Raw genomic sequence first — 19,883 nt, forward strand, 5'->3', positions numbered from 1 at the left:
GCTTTCCTTTTGTAGCATTTATGAATTCAAACAGTGCTGGGGTTAAGCTGGAGCAAAGCAATTTGGCATGCTTGCATCTGCTTTTATCAGGGAAAGGAAAAGCTATCCATGAGGTCTGGACTGACCTTAAAGCACAAGTATTTATTTGGAGATTCTAAGGGCTTACCAATTGTGTTTGGTAAGAGGGAACTTAAATTTGATCACACTCACACCCAATGTCACCTTAATTCTGGCAATCACCTTTCAGTTCTTCTGCAGGGCCAATAATGTAATTGGTATTCTGGTACTACAAATATTCTCCCTTTAAAAAGGACACATTAACTACACATTCCCATTCTATCACACTGCTTTCTACAGGACATAGCAGGTTTCCAAAGTCAACTACTTCCAAATTCAGATAACAAAAAATTAAATCTATGCTGGTCAATGCAATTATATTTTCAAAGTATATCTATATAACCCTCTGATGGCTGATATAAAACGGTCCCGGAAAAAATATTCAAGTCAATCATCTCATGAGTAAACAACTGCTAGAGAAAATTGTCTTTAAAATCTCAGACATAGGAAAGAGCTGGTTTGGAAAACAGGCCTTTGATGCTTTTACTAAGCCATTTCTCAATTAAGCTGCTGAAATACAAATGCATTCAGGGAACACACTTCTTCCTCTAGGAACCTGACACTCCTGTTTTGTTCCAAGGCAAGATTGCTCCAGCTTTCGTGAAATCTGAGCAACTTTCAGTGTTGTCAACTCTCATGTCCACTATAAATTAAAAAAAATGCATTAGAAACAATTAGTGGGGAAACATTGCCTCTCAATGACAAAGATACTTGATCAAATTTCGATCCACTGCAGTGCAAGCAGTAAAACCATGTGACTACATAGTGTGCTGCTTTGCAAATGGAACACTTTCATCTTTCCACCTAATAAACAGTACTGTTATTGCCAGGTAGTGATGTGCTAGTGATTAAAGTTTTATTTTCTTTTTTTCACTTTATTCACTCTTCCTCCATCTGGAAAATCTGAGACTATTTTAAAACTGACAGTACATAGAATTAATTCTCAATGACATGATAAGCAAGTCCCACATTTCACATATTCTATGTACACCAGCACCCTATATTCAAATACAGAATGTGCAGATGTAGCACTTAGGGCAATGGTTTAGTGGCACTGCTTGGCTAATGGTGAGACTCAAGGATCTTAAAAGTCTTTTCCAACCTAAACAAGTCTAAATATACATCCCACATTATAAAAATGACCAAGAAGAAAGAGAACTGTTGTAATTTCTAATTCCTCTGCTGATTACTTGAACTGAGCATAGAATTACAGAAGGAAAGACCCTTTCTTCTCTAAGTTCCCTTCAAAGCTCCTGTTTTCTCTGTCTGGAGCCACACTAATATCAGCTCAAACACAAACATACCCAGAGAAATCAGGAATTCAAGCCATATGTTCTCACAAAAAGATAAATTGTTCAGTTCACCAGGGCTGCTCAGGGCTCAAAAGCAAAGCAATCAGGCTCTAAATGAGACACAGAGGTCACCACGTGCAATTCCATTACACCCAAGGACAGGGTTCTACAGTCAAGATGCTCCACTGCCGTTTTCTGCTCACCCAGCCTGTGTGCTTAACATCCCACTAACATACAAAGAACAGACCTAAACTGCCTCTGCAATCCAAAGAAAAGCTGCACAATTCTCTTAATTTGACATCAAACCCAGATCAGCAGCTGATGCTAAGGGGCAAATCATAGCAGCTTGAGTTTAACTCAGAGCTAAAGGGGTGAGACAGCAGCTTCAGGACGGAGTTGGCTCATATTCACCAGTTCACAACAAAGATGCGGTGAGCTTCTATTCCCATGGACTAGAGCACCTAAGACATGTGCTCATACTAGGGCAGAAATAGTCATCTCCTCTCTAGAGAATTTTCCTCCTGCCAAGATCTCTCTAAGGAAAAGCAAGTGTGACAATTAATGCAGGTAACAGCACCTGACACCAGCTGTGCAGATGTGCCACCTAAAGGACACAGATATTGTGAGGGATCAAATGGGCATTTTCACTCTGTTCCCAAATAAAGAACAGGAGAAAGAACTGGGTGTGTGAGTATGAAATGGAAGCCAAATCTATCTAAATTAAAGATAATTATATGGAGGTTATTTGGTTCAAGGTCACCTATGGCAGGCAACACCACAGTTACCATGATAACTTTAGATAAAAAGATTAGACAGGTACAAAAACCTGTAAACCTACAGAGTGCTGTTGCCACATACAGAACTCCACTTTCTAGCTTCTCTTAAATGTTTTCCTTTGAAAATACTTTTATTTATTAGAAATATTTGCTTGCTTCAATCTCTTTTTTTCTTATTTTTTTTATACCTATTAACAGCTCAAGTGCCTATACATATTAAAAATTAATGTACCATGTCATAAAAGGCAACCATTACCAGAAAAAAAAAAGCAAACTCACACCACAGCATACATTTGCTTCTTCTGGGCTATACAGATCTGGTGTATAACCAGTCTTTAAACAGTTGATCACAGTGATTTACAACTTATAACAACACAAATTCATATCAATTCAAATTTCACTGCATAAAGCCACTATCTTAAATTTCTACATCTTTCTTCTATGTTGCAGGCTGCTTTAATTATCCCAGTTCAAATTTATGAAAGGGACAACAGAAAATGCTCAAGATGAAGTGAAAAATGAAAAGATGAAGTTGTTGAAACAAATACAAGTTTATGGGATATCTGAATCTCAGCAAAACAGCTTATTGATGAAAATGGTCTCTGTCAGGCTGCCTGATGTAACATCCAGTCTCTTTTTAGCAAAAAAACCCACCCTATTTCTACTTTAGCTATTAATCAAAGAACAATTAAGTTACATGTTTATGAGCTAATACAGAATGCTGAATTATCTTCAAAGATGAAAGTTACTGTGATATTATACACACATACAACTATTATGCTCCACTACCTAAATTTTAGGTATTTATCCACTTAATACACAGTGAAAAATCCACAGTTATGCAGTCTTATCTATCTTAATTTCCTGCTTTCCATAGAAATTCTTGATGCGTACAACTACATAAGCAAGGCTCATGCAAATTCAAAAGAACCATTAAAAAGTCACTTCCAATTTTCTTCTTTTTCTCACCTGGCATTATTAGTCTAGGGAGCAGATGCAGGACCAGTGCATTTACTTTTAAATACACCAGCATTAATCTTTGTAAACATAACTACACCAGCACAACTTAACCACTGTGAACAAAGCAGAAATCAGCACTTATTCCCTCAGCATATCAACTTTCTTTACATTTTCCCTCTATCACTCAGCCCACTTGTCTGATAGGGAAGCCAGGTGGCTAAAGAAGTTGTCCTGTCAGCTTTATCTTTAACCTCTGCACACAGTTCCGTGAATGTAACACGAAAGGTGTGAGGCAATGCTTGTCACTGCAATGTAAGAAATACACTTACTTTAGAGTATCCTCGTTTTGTATTTCGAGACTAAAAAGTGATAATAAATACAAACATCAATGTTTGCCCTATACATTAATAATCATGTTTATTTTGTACAGCTACTACTGCATGAAAAAATCTGTACTGACAGATGTTGCTTCCCTCTACTGCTTTAATCACTCCGTTGTTTGGTCACTAGCACCAAACTCATCCAGCAGTCCTGTACATGGAGAGGGGAGCCAAGGCTGAAGCAATTTTGGCCAGTGTCAACTTCCACAGAAGTTAAAAGGGACTGCCCTGCACATCAGCGAGACAACTCAACACAGACAAAAGATCAATTTGTACAAACCCAAGTTTAATCTGGAAGATAATTAACAAACAAGTATTACTAACTACCACAGGAAGTGGACACTTAATTCCTCTCAGTCTCTTCAAATGAAGACAAGCTTTCCAGCAGATCCACTTCAGCCAAGAAGTTACCAGCCTGCATCGAGGGAAATGAGTGACATTTCTGTTCCCCACACAGGAGTTCGAAGGAAAAACTTCAGTGATCTCTTCTGATCTCTACAAATATGAACCTCTATCTCATAACCCTAGGTACAATTTTTATCTAAGTTTAGCACAAAAAGAAATACAAATTTCTGGAAAACCAAAGTTGTTTGAGTCTTTCCTTGAGTTTTCCTGGAAAAATTGATTGAGAATTACTTCTTGTGTGCACCTCATTACTGCTCCCAAAAAACCTCCAATTTCTACCCTCTTCCTCTTTTAATTTCAGAATTGCACCTAAATTGTAATGATTCTTCAAATTATTTAGACTAGCAGGAGCTGGCTACATAAGGAGTGAGATACCCATTCCAACAAAAACAGGTTAAGTCAAGGAATAAAGCTGTATATCTTTTAGCTAGGAACTTCAGAGTTGGGAAATAGGAGCATAGATTTCAGGTGCTTTTGTCTTCACCACTGCTGATAATATTTAGAGTGTTTTCAAGTGTGCCTGTATATGTTGCATATGCATGTTTTTATCAGCATGCATGCATTTGGGTTATTCTCTCAGAAATCCCTCACTCTTGTCCACAGAAAACCTGATTCAGGTTTCAGAGTTTTTACTGGGAAAAGGAAAACAATATACGAAATACATTTTAGCCTTTATATGTTACAGGTTTCATGACAGAAGCAGCTGTTTAAAATGTTATTTAAAATGTCTGCTGTTTTAAACTTATTCCTGTTCACTTACATTTTAGTTCTGAGCTTGTTTTGGATATTCTTCATCTGTGACATTGCCATTGATTTATTCTGGTCAGAAATCATAGGATTTATTTCTGTTGAACAAATCAGTGGGCTTTCTGAATGAATTATCATCAACTTTTTTTTTTTTTTTTTTTTTTTTTTTTTTTTTAGGAAGCCACCAACAGCTACTGCTTTTCCCAGCAAACTGCATGCTGGGAAGCTCATTACACACTCATTCTGGTTCTGTGTCGTGCTCTCAATGATTATATAGTGCGTAAGTGCTGTCTATAATGACCAGACAAGCAGAATTCAGCTCAACATCTTTATCTAATATTTCAAACCTAGAACATTATGTCCCATTTCATTTTTATGAGACTTATTTCAAACTTTTTCCAAGCAGGTCTTGGGTACAAACCCAATGTTTTTTCTTTGTTTTTTTTCTTTCCACAGCTCTCTAAGCCACCCCAGAACCCATCAGATAGAATGGCATCAGTCGCTGTTGAGCTTTACAACAGTCATATTGATTGGTATCTCCCAAAGGCACATTGTCATCATTTTACCACTGATGGGGTTATGGGCAGACACACACTTTGACATTCCCCTTAGATGTGATAAATGCAATCCTCATTTTCTCAGATCTTGTGCAATTCACCACAAATCTATCGATCACTACAGAATGACCCTTTCTATTCCACTGAAGCTGTGAAACCCAAAGATATAAATATCTTCCTAATTCCTACATGCACCATACAATCCATAGTCCTATTTTTCATTAGACTGGGGGGACTCAGCTCATCATTTCCACAATGAAAATACCAACTGGTGTATTCCATTTGAATAATGTTATACAGCATCACTTTGAATAAAATATTATTAACAGATTTCTCCCCCACGATAATCTATCTCATTTTTGAATACCAGAGGGCATTCCTGACATGTGCCACATGTGAATCATTTTGCTTGTGGACTGCCACAATCATTAATATTATAACAAACAGAAACCAGTTGGTGGCTGTTACTAGCAGAAGTTTTACTTGGAAATTTTACTCCAGTAAAAACTGTTTTAAAATTAGACATGACAGGTTCAAAAAATTTCTTCCTATGCTTAACGTAGGAAAAACAACTGATCAGCATTTATTAAGCATTATGATTTGTGTGCCTTTTGCCAATATTCTCAAAACAAGTAAAAATTGGTCATTGGAAGAATAAAGCAGCCAAGTCAGCCGCAAATGAACTTCAAAGAGCAACCAGCACAAACTCAGAGCCCTAACATTGCTCCTGTCACAGAACTACAAAGAGTCTAAGAGATTATGGCAAGATGTGGCCTAGGGTACAGAATTCTCGGTGCACTATTTTGAGAAAATATAATAAAATCACCATAAAGGTTTGAACACTTCAAATGCTAAGTAAATGCTCATGATAAAAACGGATTCCTGTTACTGCCCTATAGAATTATTAAACTGTTCTTAGTTTTGGTCTTAAATATACAATTAAAAGCTTTCCATCTCCCATTTCAGATAAGGAAATTGCAATCCCTCTTTGGAAATTAACTTTCCATCTAGTTCCTGGACAAGTTTTTGTTTTGTTTTTTTTTTTTTTAATTATTATTTTTGTACCACATGTCATTTAATTATTAAATGTGGCTTACATTTGCATCTCTGGAAATAGTTTTTTATTCTCTCTTCTTCTACCATTTCATTTCAGCCTGTTACCAGGGGTGAGAGCTGGTTGCTGACTATGCCGATAGGCAGGGAGCAGGGAGAAGTCCTCGCTCCACATTTCATTCAGATAATAGAAACCTGCAAGCTGCTCAGTGTGACAGATGAGCTCTCTGAGCTAAAGCAACTTGTTCTGCCTGTCAGGCTGCAAGAGCCTACAGCAGCAAGATACAATTGTGATGACACCACCATCGCCAAACTGGGTCAAACATACGGTCACTTTAAAACAGAATGTCACCCTTTCTTTCTACTTGAGGAATTTGATTCAGTGACACTAAAAGCCGTTAGATACCATTAGCTTTATATCCAGGTTCAAAATGAAACTGTTTCTCTGACAGTATTTGAAGGATCCTCTTTGCCATTAAAGTTCGTAGGAATCACAAACTGTCATACAATGTCACCCTTGGCCAGAGCGAGCAGGTGCTTTATGAGCACAACACTCTCCATGTTGCACTAGGGGAGAAGAGCCTTTGGAGTAATACCACCATTATGGCCTCTGTGGATTAAATGCATTAAAACCAGCACAGAATTTTAAAGAAAATTATGTAGATATAAAATGGGTTTTAATTGCAGAAATAAAAATAAAAGATACCTGAACTCATGCCTACACGTATTATTTTGTTTAGGTCATCATCTCATATAAAAATATTTTTTTTTTATTTTAGTGAGATAAAAGAATTATTAAATGAATGATAGTAAAAATGTAAAGATAAATCAAAAGTAAAATGTAATAAATTGCTCCAAGTATTTTCCTCAGTCTTGGAAGATTTACTCACATCACACTGTAATGCTGAAATACCCCATCCTATATTACAAGCATGTATTATACAAAGATTAAATATCTGTGCTATACAGGTCACACCACATGCTGGTTCTAGATAAGATTTGGAAAAGCAGATAATGAGATGAAGATAGTTCTGGTCATACTCTGATATTTGATGATCAACATCTTGCATGTATTAAATGATGTGTAAACCCATCTTTTTTAACAGAAATACATTATGTATATGTTTCAGCACAGATAACTTTAGTCCATAAGTACTAGAAATGTAGAAAGAAACAGTAAAGGTCTGAGACATCCAAAAGTAATTTCCTTCTCAATATTTACCAATTTATGTTGACAGTCTGAGTCAAGCTCAAATCATGGACTTAGGCCAAGCAAAAATTCCCAGCCTGCTAGATTCCACAGTTTAATTTAGGTATTTCAATACAGCATAATGAAGACATTTTATATATTTCAGGTTTTGATGTAACTGTTTTTCTGGTTTATGTTACTTACTTGCCTTTCTAGTTCAACACAAAAAAATTCAAGAAAAATGTTTTCAAGAAAAACTTCTCATGGAGCCATTCTGTTAAGATGATTCATATTTTTGTGCAGTTAAAAACTTATATAATTCTTAAAAATAATTGTTGTTTACTTGCTTTGATTTCTAAATGTCTTTGATCTCATTCATTAATATTCATTAGACTTCTGAAGTTGGACTAATGAGAATCTTACACATTTATGAGAAGCTATTCAAACAATGCTATCAATTTTTTTCTGACTTATGTTTTTCGTCAACACTGACAATACTTAATTCTTTGTATTCTCCAGTTTTTTCTTCAAACTTCCTGAAGACATGGTACACATTCTCCAAAACAAAAGGGAACTCAACAAATGCATAACTAATTCAGCCAATTTTGAGCATGGAACCCTGAGCAGATAACAAGAGAAACACATAATATATATGCACAGAATGAATAATGCTCAAAGGAAGAATCCAGCCACAACTTTTCGGCCTCAGGAGTTTACAGGCACAAAAGCAGAAGTGCTGTTGTGAGAAGACAAGAGCAGCCACTGATATTTCCCATCCCAGGTGCACACACAACTGCAGGATCAGCGAGGCACTTGTGTGCTTTGTATTTCAGAAAAGATCAGCTGTGTTCAGATTGAGTTTCCACTGTTTGCAGTCCATATCCACAGGAAGCTGAGAGGAAGAGAACCCAGAATCACCTGCACTGCACACACAGCATAAATGAGAAGCACCTAAGGGAACCAATGCAATCCACCAAAACATGGCAACAAACAGATTCAAGACAATATTTCAAAATTAATAAATATATTTTTTTCCAATAAAGCTCCATCAGTTTGACGCCATCCATTAGAGAGTTCTATCTACGAATTAACTCCTACACTGCAAGAGAAATAGCCATTATAAGCTTCCTATTGACAACAAAATAAATGTGCAAATGCAGCAAAGTAGATGATTATGCAGTGCCCACAACAGCACAGTCACACCATACACCAAATTTACACACACAGAAAGCCACTGCTCTGGTCTCAGTATCAAATAATAACAAAAAAGTTCAAGGACAAAGTATTCCTAACTCTAGGCTTCCAAATTTATCTCACAGGATGCTTAGTACCTAATACCTCAGAATCTACTACCAACCCCAAACTTTTCAAAAGAGTTTCTTTTGTGCATCAAAGTTGAAAAGATCTCCACTGGTACAAATGTTTTATTAGGTGCAAATACATGAATATGAATGTGGTTCTATATTACAACACAGTTCGGGAAGAAAATAATAAAGTAATTTTAGAAGCTTTAAGTAGCATCCAAAGTATTTATATAATCCAGAATCCAACACCAGCCCTCACATACCACTCCCAAAGTTAAGTGCTATTGATCTTCATCTAAAGAATAGTATTTCCACCATTTCTTCCTTTCTGTTCTTCTCTATTCCCCTGCATTCAGATCCTGATACTTGGTCTGTAACTCTTATTCTCGAGTTCTCCTCTCAGAGATGTGCCATCGCAGCATCAGTCGTCCTGGGATTTTACCCCACCTAAGCGAGTCCTCTCAAAACAAGCCATGCATCAGAATTAACATGACATGAAAAGTGTTAATATCAAAATACTAGAAGGCAATTTTATTTCCTCTGACACCTGGGAAAGTGAAAAACAGGATAACATTTTATTTAACAGAATTTTTTCCAAGTCAAGTATAAATAATGCTTGGGGGTTTGGGCTTTTTTTGTTATAAAATGTATTCCAAGTTCTACTTCAAATATCCTAAGGTTTCCCAATTTAAATTTTTAGATTTTTTTCTTAAATCACACTGTCAAGGCCTAACAGCTCCAGCTTCAGTTGCAGCACTGGGAAGGCTACATCTCACAACAGGTATAAAACACTAATTAATCGACTAGGATTCAAGCAGCAAAACTGATGAAAAGCTGATATAGAAATCTTTCTCACTGGAAACACTCAGGTAAAGAGAAATGACAGGACAGTGCTTGCTACCAAAAATAGTGAATCAGTGGAGGGAAACTTACAAATTATACTAATTAGTAAGAAGCAGGCAAGAAAGATAAGGGCCTCAAAGCAGGAGCAGCAACTTGGCAAAACTCCCACAAGCAGAGGCACCCAGTCAAGGCCCCACCATCTTCTGTCCTTCAAAGGAGGCACCCAGCAGTCCAATGTCTGCCCTGTGAAATTAGAGCCAACCAGCCTGGGCAAACACCTGACTTACAAAAGCAATTTTTTAAACTAAAAAGAAGCCAACCAATCTGTTGCTACTAATGGCCAAGCTTGGTTACATTCACACAGACTGAAGCAACTGCTGGTTAAACACACACTCAACCAATCTTTGGCAGGGCAGACGAGTGCTCTGCTTATAATGACATCTATTACTTACTCCTGAAAGCACCACAACTGCCCACATGAAATTTATATTCTTCTACACATAAAAAGACTCAGAAGGATTTTCTTAATCTTCCATATAACTGCAAAATTTGTCCACCCTTCCAGTAAAATGTGCATTGAAACACAAAGTTATGTTCATTCAATCAGCATGTTCTGTCTCATTCAGATTTCACCTCCTTAAGTCAGAAAAGAAAATGCTCTTGACAGGAAAATCTGATTTGGTTAAACAGCTCCAGACTTTCCAAGTAAATGTAAACTTTGAAAAATATACTATTTTTTTAGTGAAAATTGTTATTGTTTCAAAAATTTCTTGATTCCTACCAAGTTATCATTTAAAAAAAACCCCTTTTTGTGTCAACAACACGAAATATTTCAACCATTCTAGAGACAGAACTGGAATGCAAGGGGGCTTATATAACAGCCTTTTTTAGGACAAAAATTAGACTCTTACAATGCAGTTCCTTTTGTATTTAATAGAAGCCCACTTCTTTACTAATAGTCACTGTTTCTGTGACCAAAAACTGCAATTAGGTACGCTTCACAACACACACATGAATCCTTTTGTGGTTATATTTTTCAACCTGAACATTAATAGCAGGACAATTCTAAGAAATTGCATCACCACACCTATTTTATTAAATATTTTGTGGCAAGAGATAGTTAAACGCTGTGTATCCTTTAAATATATTACTCTAGTTGGGAAAACAGTTAGTCTACCAGTTGAATTAAAGAACCCAAGAAACCAAAACCCAAGTAAGACTACTATTTAATTTGTACAAACAGTACTTAATCTTTAAGATCACATAAAATATGAAATTAGTAATACTGTCTTATTTTCAAATGGAAAAAGTAACCTCACAGTTACAAACAAGATTCACTAGAAAAATAAAAAACAGCAAAACAAAACCAACAAAGGAAAACAATTTTCATTAGCTCATATGAAACTAAACAGGGCTACCAGCAGTAAAAACCCAACTTCTTTTAAATTCCACAATGAATCTCCTCTCCTGACCTTTATAGAGCTCAAGATGCATACGTACACAGAATAAACAAAATAATTTGAAAGCAAATTCACTGAGAGCGCCTGACCTTTGAAACAGAACAGATAATTTTAATCAGATTTGCACTATGTTAGTCTGTCTCAGGTTCCTTGTAGTAACACAAAGATGACAAAACTACTTAAGAAAAAAAAAGCCATTTTACCAAAATAAAACCATCTTTAAATACTTTTTAAAATATCCCTAAGTATCTCAGATTCAGAAGGTTCCTCTGAAATTCTACTCTCTCAATATCGAGCTATGGTGCATAGAGAGAAAAGCCCTTTCTGCCAATTATGCATGTTTCTGTCTCAGATAAGATGAAGAGCTGACATCTAAAAGAAAAAAAAAATGTCATTTACCCAAACATTTTAAAAATTGGGTTTTGTAGGAGTGGCCTGTAGTTGCCTCCTTGATCACCCAGCATGCAGAGGCTGCTTAAAGCTTCTCAGTTACATTGATTATCTAGGAGTTTTCAGAGCTGACGACTAAAAATATCAAGATCTGCAGCATAAATAACCTGACAAGCAGCGCTGACTAGTACAAAATCTCTAGTTACAAAGAGCAGAAGTTTTCAGAAACAGACACAAATGAGGCTTAGCTGAACTAGCTGGCAGCACATTCCCTTGTGGAAGGACAGATGTTATACCAGGAGTTAAGCAGCATTTATAGCCACCAAAGCCGACCACTGCCTGTAGTGCTTGGAAAAAACAAGGGAAGAAACCTTACACTTTATACAAAGCAGGTCACTGCAAATGCTTCTATTACTTCTGCCTGATGAAATGAGAATAATTAGCATGGGGAAATGAAAGCCCTCTTTAGGTTCACAATGTTCAACCTCCATCAAATTAGACCTTCCAAGACAACAGCAACAAGAGAGTTCTGCTCAAGATGGAAAAGACAGCATGAGAGTAAAATGCAACTAAGCAAAGACACTTAAAATGCTGAAGTTTGGCTTTGGTACTTTTGAGAAAAAGCAACAGTGAGCAGGACAGAGAACTGCATTAATTATTTGCCCAGTTGAGGGATGTAATAGGACAATATAGTTTTGTCAAATAATGAACATTATCTACCAGCACCAGTCCAAATTGCTCTTAAAGCTTCACTTCTTAGTACTTACAGAGAGATGTTCAGTTTAATAAACCACTTAGAACAGCTGGAAAGGAAACGTACAGTAACTACAGGAATTTGTAAATATTCATGGCTCACAAATGAATTTTCTATATTGGCTGTTTCCTTGTAGAACCTGCACCATCCTTGTAATTCTTATGAATGAGGTGAGTCAAATGTGTTTCTTAAGATTTTGGTCCCCTTATCCCCACTCAGATCCTTATGAGCAAACCTGGTACTATTTGAGGTGGCCTCTGAGACAATAAGCAAAAGAACAGCGTTCTGAAAACCAGCTTTGCTGAGAGCCACCACACTCTGAGGTGGGATCATGAACAACACAGCTTTCCAGAACAGCATCCCTCCATTTGCCTGTCACTGATTCATTCTCTGAAACCGCGGCAGGCCAGCCAGCCCTTTCAGATTGTGGCAACAACCGCAGTCCTCCCACACTGTTTTGGTCTTCTCCTCTCCCTTTTGCTCACAGAGAATTCTACAGCTTGTCTGCAACAGCTATCTGATATCCTCATCTTTTCCTATTAAGGAATTTAATTTATTCAGCTTATCAAGAAGGCTGAGAAGGGAGCTGATCACTGTGTACAGACACTCGCACAGTCATCAGTGTGAAGCATTCTGACCTTGCAAACAGTCACAGAGGCCCTGGCACCTGGAAATAAATAACACCAAGCACAATGGGTGGTTCCTAGTAATATTGGCAAATATTATTGATATTTGCATCATTCAGTCTCAACACACAACAGAACCTCTTACAATGCAAGTGTTATAATAACTATAAAACATTTAAGAAATAATGTAGAATGGTTTTATCTTTTCTAATGTTGCCTTCGTATTCCTATTTTCAATATACAATGAATGCTCACATACATACTCAAAAACTAACATTACACTAGAAAAATAAAGGAAAAACAGCTGCCAAATGGGATAGAACTCCTAGTTTCATATTTTCCTTTCAAATTTTAAAGCAATTTTCTACATATTTAAACAAATAAAAATCTTTAAAAACACTTGTTTTCCTGAGAAATTTTTGTTTATTTGACTACTTCTATCAAAATATCTATACTAAAATGCACTGTTTTATCTAACCTTCGAATACCTCAACTTGTATCCCAAGTAAGATTCTTTGCACTGTTTAGCTTTTACATCCAACCACCTCTTTCCTGATTTAAATCCTCTCACAGAACTTCAAACACACATCCTGATTTTTGTTACAACGTTGCAGACAATTAGCTATTCCCACCCCACAACTATTCACAATCCCCCACTGCACAGTCACATTGCTACAGCTGGACTGACACAAATACTCTCCATATTCTCCCTTTTTCCAATTCAGTCTTTAGCAGGACAACTCACGATAACTACATTCAAAAATATTCTTAAATATACAATATAGATATTTCACTACCAATATTTCACTATAGTTTTTAATAGGCAAATAACCAGTCTTAAACCAGTCTATGACAACTGAACTGAATGCTTTAGTTGACAGTAGTTTGCAGCAACACACAAACAGGCACAGTAGTCTGACAATCAACACTTCCCCAAACAATAACATCACTGCAGTTTAAACCCAACTCCTATAAAGGCTTGCAGAGTAATGGAAGCTGAAGCCCAGGGTTGTAACACTTTCTAGAAAAATATTATGAAGACCATCAGGTCCTCATTCAAAGCTCTGTCTGCAATTTGGTTTTTCTATAAATTTGTGATCCTAACCATGTTTTTAAACAAGACTACACATTTTCTTCAGCAAAATCTAATCAAAAGTAAGACTCATAAATCCCAGATTTAAGCAAGCACCCTTGTGTCCTTCCCCCTTCTCTTCCTAATATTGAATGTTTTAAAAACGAATTTCACCTGCAAACTTCTCCGCAATGAACCAAATTCTGCTCTTCTGAAATAGGATTCATCACAACCATATAATTCTTAAATATTTAATAGCACAACATGCACTAAAAAGAAAACTGAAAGCCTGAAATCATTAGATGTCCTGGCACAAGAAATAAAAAGGAGAAACACATTTCTCTGCAACTGTAATTTCAAAGTCCTTTCACAGACAGATCTAAAGACTGCCAGCTTGGTTGCTCTGCTACTGTATATTAAACAAGCAAGTAATTAAGCTATTGGTTTCGATTCATGGAAATGCCAAAAAGATCGTGGATAATATATACAAAATTAATGATTTTTCCTTTTTTCCTTTTTTTTTTTTTTTCCCTTTTTGAAAAAGGAGTACCAGGAAGGTAGCAAAAGTCAGGTAAAGCATCAAAATGGGCAAAGTAGTGACAACAGAAAACAACAAAATCAAGAACCTTTTCATTTTAGTGACCATCTAGAAAAACATTACTGCCTTAATGCTATTTAAAAGCTATTTCAAAATCCAAAGTCCCTGTGAAACACTTTACTTCCTACCAGTTTAAGGAATCATTATTTTGTTTTCACTAACAGAACACTGATGCTGATTCCTAATGCCAGCTAAATGCAAATTTGAGCCTCATGTGTTACCTACTGCTTTCTAACAGGCCTTCATTATCTCTTAGTTCTCAGTTAAGACTCATGCACAAATCCAGCGAAACAGTTTAGAAGGTACTTAATTTTCAGTATTTGCATAATAACACTGAACAGGATAAATAATATGCATACTTAGTGCCAAGCATCAGCACTATGCCAATTTAATGCCTTAATTCTTTAAAATTTCAGAAATAATTTTGAAAGAAAATTAAGTGACATATATAAAGTATTACAACAAGTCAGTATGCAATGACTTCTGAACAACTAAACACCTGCCAAGGCCAAGACACATCAGATTTTTAGTGACTTAAGACCTTGCTAAATCTTTGCAAACATTAATGCTAAAAACCTTTATATCCAGAAGAATTGATATAAATGCTTTTGACTCATCATACAGTAGGACAGAGCATTATTTTGATAAAGTAACAGGCATCACTGCAGTGCCAATACAGAAATTCTGTACTTTGGAGTATCTACAAATGTGAAGCAGACAAATGCAGCTGTTGTTATGTGTTACAATGCAAATCTGATGAGCTACACTGGGAATATTCAGTATTGCAGTGCAAATTGATGAGAGGAGAAGCACATAGTCTGAATAAAATAAAAAGGTTTATTTAAATCTCACAATTAGGACATTCTGTTTAGTATCGTCCAAGAGATTAAAACCAGCTTTTTTTTCCCAAGACCTCTTTACAATTTTTCATGTTTGCTACTAGAATAGTCACACCACTTCCAAGAGGAGTAGGCCTTTAGAAGCGCTCTATAAATTTGAAAAATTCTACCCTGTTACTATAACAATCTGCAGGGACCTGTGCAAACACCTGCTCCCCTCTGCAGATACCCTCAGCCCTCCTATCCTGACACATCCCCCGCAGGGATTACAGTCTTAGGAAGCTCCACTCTGAGGCCTTTTACACCTTGGGATTCCCACTCACAGTCGAAGCACTGGTGGAAGAGAGCTCTTTCAACTATTTTCCAGTCTGTTCCTTGTAGGAATACAGTTAGCAGACTGTCTTGAAATTTAAGGGAAGGGAGGAAGAACTAGTCTTAATTAAGGGCTTCTGCAGAAAGCCTTTCAACAGCTGAGTCACTGAGAGAACAAGTGAAATGTAATTGCACAGCCCCCATTAATACTGCGTGGACACTGAGGGTGCTGGGTTAGTCACAATCAGGGCCAGATCCAATCCTTTCCAACAGGAATCACATTCAACTAATGCAAGTTCCCTTTGTACCAGTAAAGCTTTCTAAATGCTGATTATGAAGCTGCTTTTCCCATACAATCCATTTTTATCCATTTGTGTACACATTCTTATGTGGAGAGGTAACTCCTTCACAATGAAAACTTACACACAAAAGGGAAAGGCTTCAAATTCTGACATTGACTGTTTAGCACGGATACTCAGAATTATCCTGTAGCTTTAGGGAAAATCGTATCTCCCTCCCTGGTACCCAAAGGAACCCAGCAGGCATTTTATCAGCAAACAAACGAAGATTTGGTTAGGCCTTAAAAAAAATATAAATAAATAAAAACCAAACAAGGAAACAAAAAAAATACAATTGCATATGCATTTGAACACTTGGAAAGCATGAGTTATAAACTACAAGGATGCACAAGGAACACACTGCACCAAACATGTCTAAGAGTTTTATTTGATAAATTACTGGTGGAGTGGAGAAAGACAAGAAGAATGAATGTAATTTATTAAGATGTTCTTTAAAGTGTCCATCTCCCCCTAGAGCTTATGGAAATAACAAAGCAACAAAACCACGTCGCTCTGTAAGAATAACTTAAAACTAAGTGAGAAAAAATCTATAGGAAGGCAAAAAAGATACCTGAGATGTTATTTTAAGAAGGAGAAAATATGGACGATACTGGTCAACTCAGTGCGATGCCAAAATAAAACATTACCTACACAGCACCAAAATATTTGAAAGTAATTAATTTGCATTTTGTAATCATTCCTATTAGGATTTGAGCTACAGAAGTCAACAACGTTTTTCTTGGAGACTTGATATATCAACATTTGGCCCTCTGTAGTAAGCATGGCCAATTTGTCTGAAGCTGTTTATTTGCACGCTAAAGACATTCTATATACAAATCAGCTGACAAAGTTGCAAAGTGACAGTATTTTTAACTTTTGCAAAAATAGGGAACATTATAAATACATTAAATAATATAAATAAATGTAATTGACATAATTGAAGCTGCAGTTACTGGAGAAGAAAGAATGACTGACGTATGAAACTGAGTAATTCAATTTTCTGCAAATTCACAAAAGGATTCATGTGACAGATGACAAAACGAATGAGAGGATTACACATTGTAACTATGAAAAGGCAAATCCTATAAAGTACATACACAGTTGTAATATGCAAGACAAGTGGATAATCCCATGTTCGACATTAAGTTATATGAGTTGACTCATTGTTTCCAATAGCATCTCTATATCCTCCAATTTTCCCAGCATGTAAAAGTATTAACTTGGCCACTAGCAAAGTCAATGGAAACTGCAAACACACAGTTCAAAGGCTGTCAAACTAAAATATTTTACTATGGCTGTAGGCTTTATGTAACACACTCTTCTCATTGCACTCTAAGACTGAGACATAAACCATAACAAAGAAAACAAAATTATAACATGCTGAAAAAGACCCTGAAAAATGGATTCAAATAAATGTTTAATAAATAAATGAATGAAAACAAGTAGGCTCCACAGCTTTCACATATTGCGGCCTTAATTCTTCTAAATTTTCTCAATATTGCAATACCAATTAAATTAGCATTATTATAATAGCATATTTTGAAGAGATTGAATTAGAACTTGCATTAGAAGTGCTATACTTTGAAAAGCAGCAGCTCCCATTGAATAAAACTAGCAGCACCTCTGACCAAATGTCTCACAAGGGGAAAAAACAAAAACAAACAAGAAAAACCCCACAAGCTGCAAGAAATAAACTAAAGGTTTCATAGTAGGTGGTGCAACTGACAAGCAAACTAAACTCAGCTTTTGCCAGCACTCTTCTTCGCACAGGAAAAAACCAGTGTGTGCGTATAGAATTTTTCAGCACACAGAATGCAGCTTTTAAAGATAGGAAAAGTACTCTCCCCTCATTCAAAGATTTAAAACTATTCATAATGTCTAAAAGTGTATTTGAAGGGAAATGTGAAAGCAGGTTATGAAATCAGGGGGCCTGCTATTTATTGGAGGAGATAAGAGACATCTTATCCTGAGAATAAAGACAAAATATTTAATGCAATTTTTCTATCAGACATTTCAGTGATTCAATTTAAAATTAAGATCTTAGCACATGCTCTGCAATGTCTTATTTGGATCACCGACATCCAACACTGAAAAATTAAATACTTTAAAAAATGCTTAGAGGCGGACATATTGTGCAATTGTTCTTTGAACTGATCTTTGTATTTTCCACTTCTTAAGATTATGAAACCATGTAAGATATTTAAGTATGCTACACCGCCCCCCAAGGAAAAAAAAAAAAATCTACATATATATAAACCTAGTTTGGTGTTTTTTTGTTTTGTTTTGTTTTGGGTTTTTTTTTTTTTTTTTTTTTTTTTTTTTCGGTCTCGAAACAATTTTCAGCTGAAAATCCCTGAGCTCGCATTTTAGGTTCCATCCTACAAACAAGAACAAGAGGAATGTTTTAAGGAGGGGGCAGTGAGTGGGGCTTTTTGTTGTCCTTTATCTTGATTTTATTAACTTCTGAAATGAGTTACCGGGAATCTGCAATATGGATCTATTCCTGGGACACATGGCATCCTCGGAAAAACATAGCTACCTTTATCTAGTGTATGGCACCGTCACCCAGCTTACCCATGTTCAGCTAAAATCATTTAGGAACTGCTATAAAAGCACTTGATCCATCACTTCGACAAAGTACGCAAGGTTTCTGAAACGGTTTCAGTGGCGTACACAGAAATTTAAACTTAAGCGATTGCTCAGTCTCAATGATCCAAGCATGGGTTGGTTGTTGCAATGACAGCCTTGCGTTTTGCTGGAGGACGGGAATTAATGGATCTACTTTAACACACCGCATTTCTACCGGGGGCTCACAGCAGCGCTCACGAGGGGCAAATAATACATTTTTAATTAGCGCGACACGTCCCCACGAAGGTATTTCAGTATCGGCGGGCAGGGACAGGAGGATGGTGGAGCAGCGAGAGGGCGGCGGGCGCGGAGGGCACGGGGGCGGCTCCGCCTCAGGGAGCGGGGAGAGCGCTGCCCCGGGGCTCCCCCTCAGCGCCCGCCGCCCGCTCCTCCCGCTGCAACGATCCGCAGCGGGGCCGGGGAGAAGGAGGGTGAAATTAACACAAAATGGAGACTTACAGTCCCGCTGTGACACGCCTGCGCGGCCCCGCCTGTGGCGGCGCGGCGCTGGGAGGCGGAGCCGCCGCGCTGTCGGGGCCCGCCGGGACGGCGGCTGAGGGACCGTGGCGGCGGCGGAGTTGTGGTCGGTGTTCCTGCTTAGCACCGATTTCCTCGCCTAGAGGCGATTTCCCCGCTTGTGGCAAGCACAAGAGGATCGTGAGGGGAGCGGCTCCTTGGCCGCCGGGACCGCCCCTGAGGTGCCAGGCACCCCGGGGAGTGCAGGAGCACCGTGCTCAGGGTGGGCCCGCAGGGAAAAGCCTCACGAATTGTGTGGACACTGTCCTTGGCAGTGCGAGTAGCTCACACCATTACAAGTTATGTTACAGTGTGTGCTGTGCTTGTGCTTCTGCCGTGCGTATCTGGTTTAGACCCTGCTGGAGACGAGTTGTGATGTTACCGTGCATTTGGCTCTCATACTGCCTGAATTTTTAGTTCAATGTAACAACAGTGAGAATGTCACTCTGTGCCTCCGTGCAGGCAGTGATGTCCCTGCTGAATTCCCTGACACAGACACGGGTGTTGGAGTTCCTTCACTTGTTTTGGAGTCACACAGGGCTGTCTGTAGCAGCAGCTCCTGCCAGAGCCGCACATCCAGCACCATCATCAGCTTCTGCCATTAAGTATTTCTCCTTCCACCCTTTTCCTAAAGGAAAAAGGCGTGGTTAGTGTGTTGCTTTTGTTCAGCTGGACTGAGCTTTTTTTGGTGAAGACAAGATCTTAGAGCAGAAAGGTTTCCAGTGGG

General features: G+C 37.6%; 1 protein-coding gene across 2 annotated transcripts in view; it reads right to left on the bottom strand.

The window, feature by feature from the left end:
* Positions 1-19,883, bottom strand: part of FHIT (fragile histidine triad diadenosine triphosphatase) — a 605,820-nt gene that overhangs the window by 538,848 nt on the left and 47,089 nt on the right. Inside the window, exon 1 of one of the 2 annotated variants that reach the window (XM_058422315.1) lies at positions 19,100-19,118. The exons of the other annotated variant lie outside the window; for it this stretch is intronic. The gene's annotated coding sequence lies outside the window, so the exon portion shown is untranslated. Of the gene's footprint in view, positions 1-19,099; positions 19,119-19,883 lie in introns of those variants that run through there. 2 annotated transcript variants of the gene reach the window in all.

The sequence above is a fragment of the Hirundo rustica genome, chromosome 12 (genome assembly GCF_015227805.2).
Source record: "Hirundo rustica isolate bHirRus1 chromosome 12, bHirRus1.pri.v3, whole genome shotgun sequence".
Taxonomy (NCBI): Eukaryota; Metazoa; Chordata; class Aves; order Passeriformes; family Hirundinidae; genus Hirundo; species Hirundo rustica.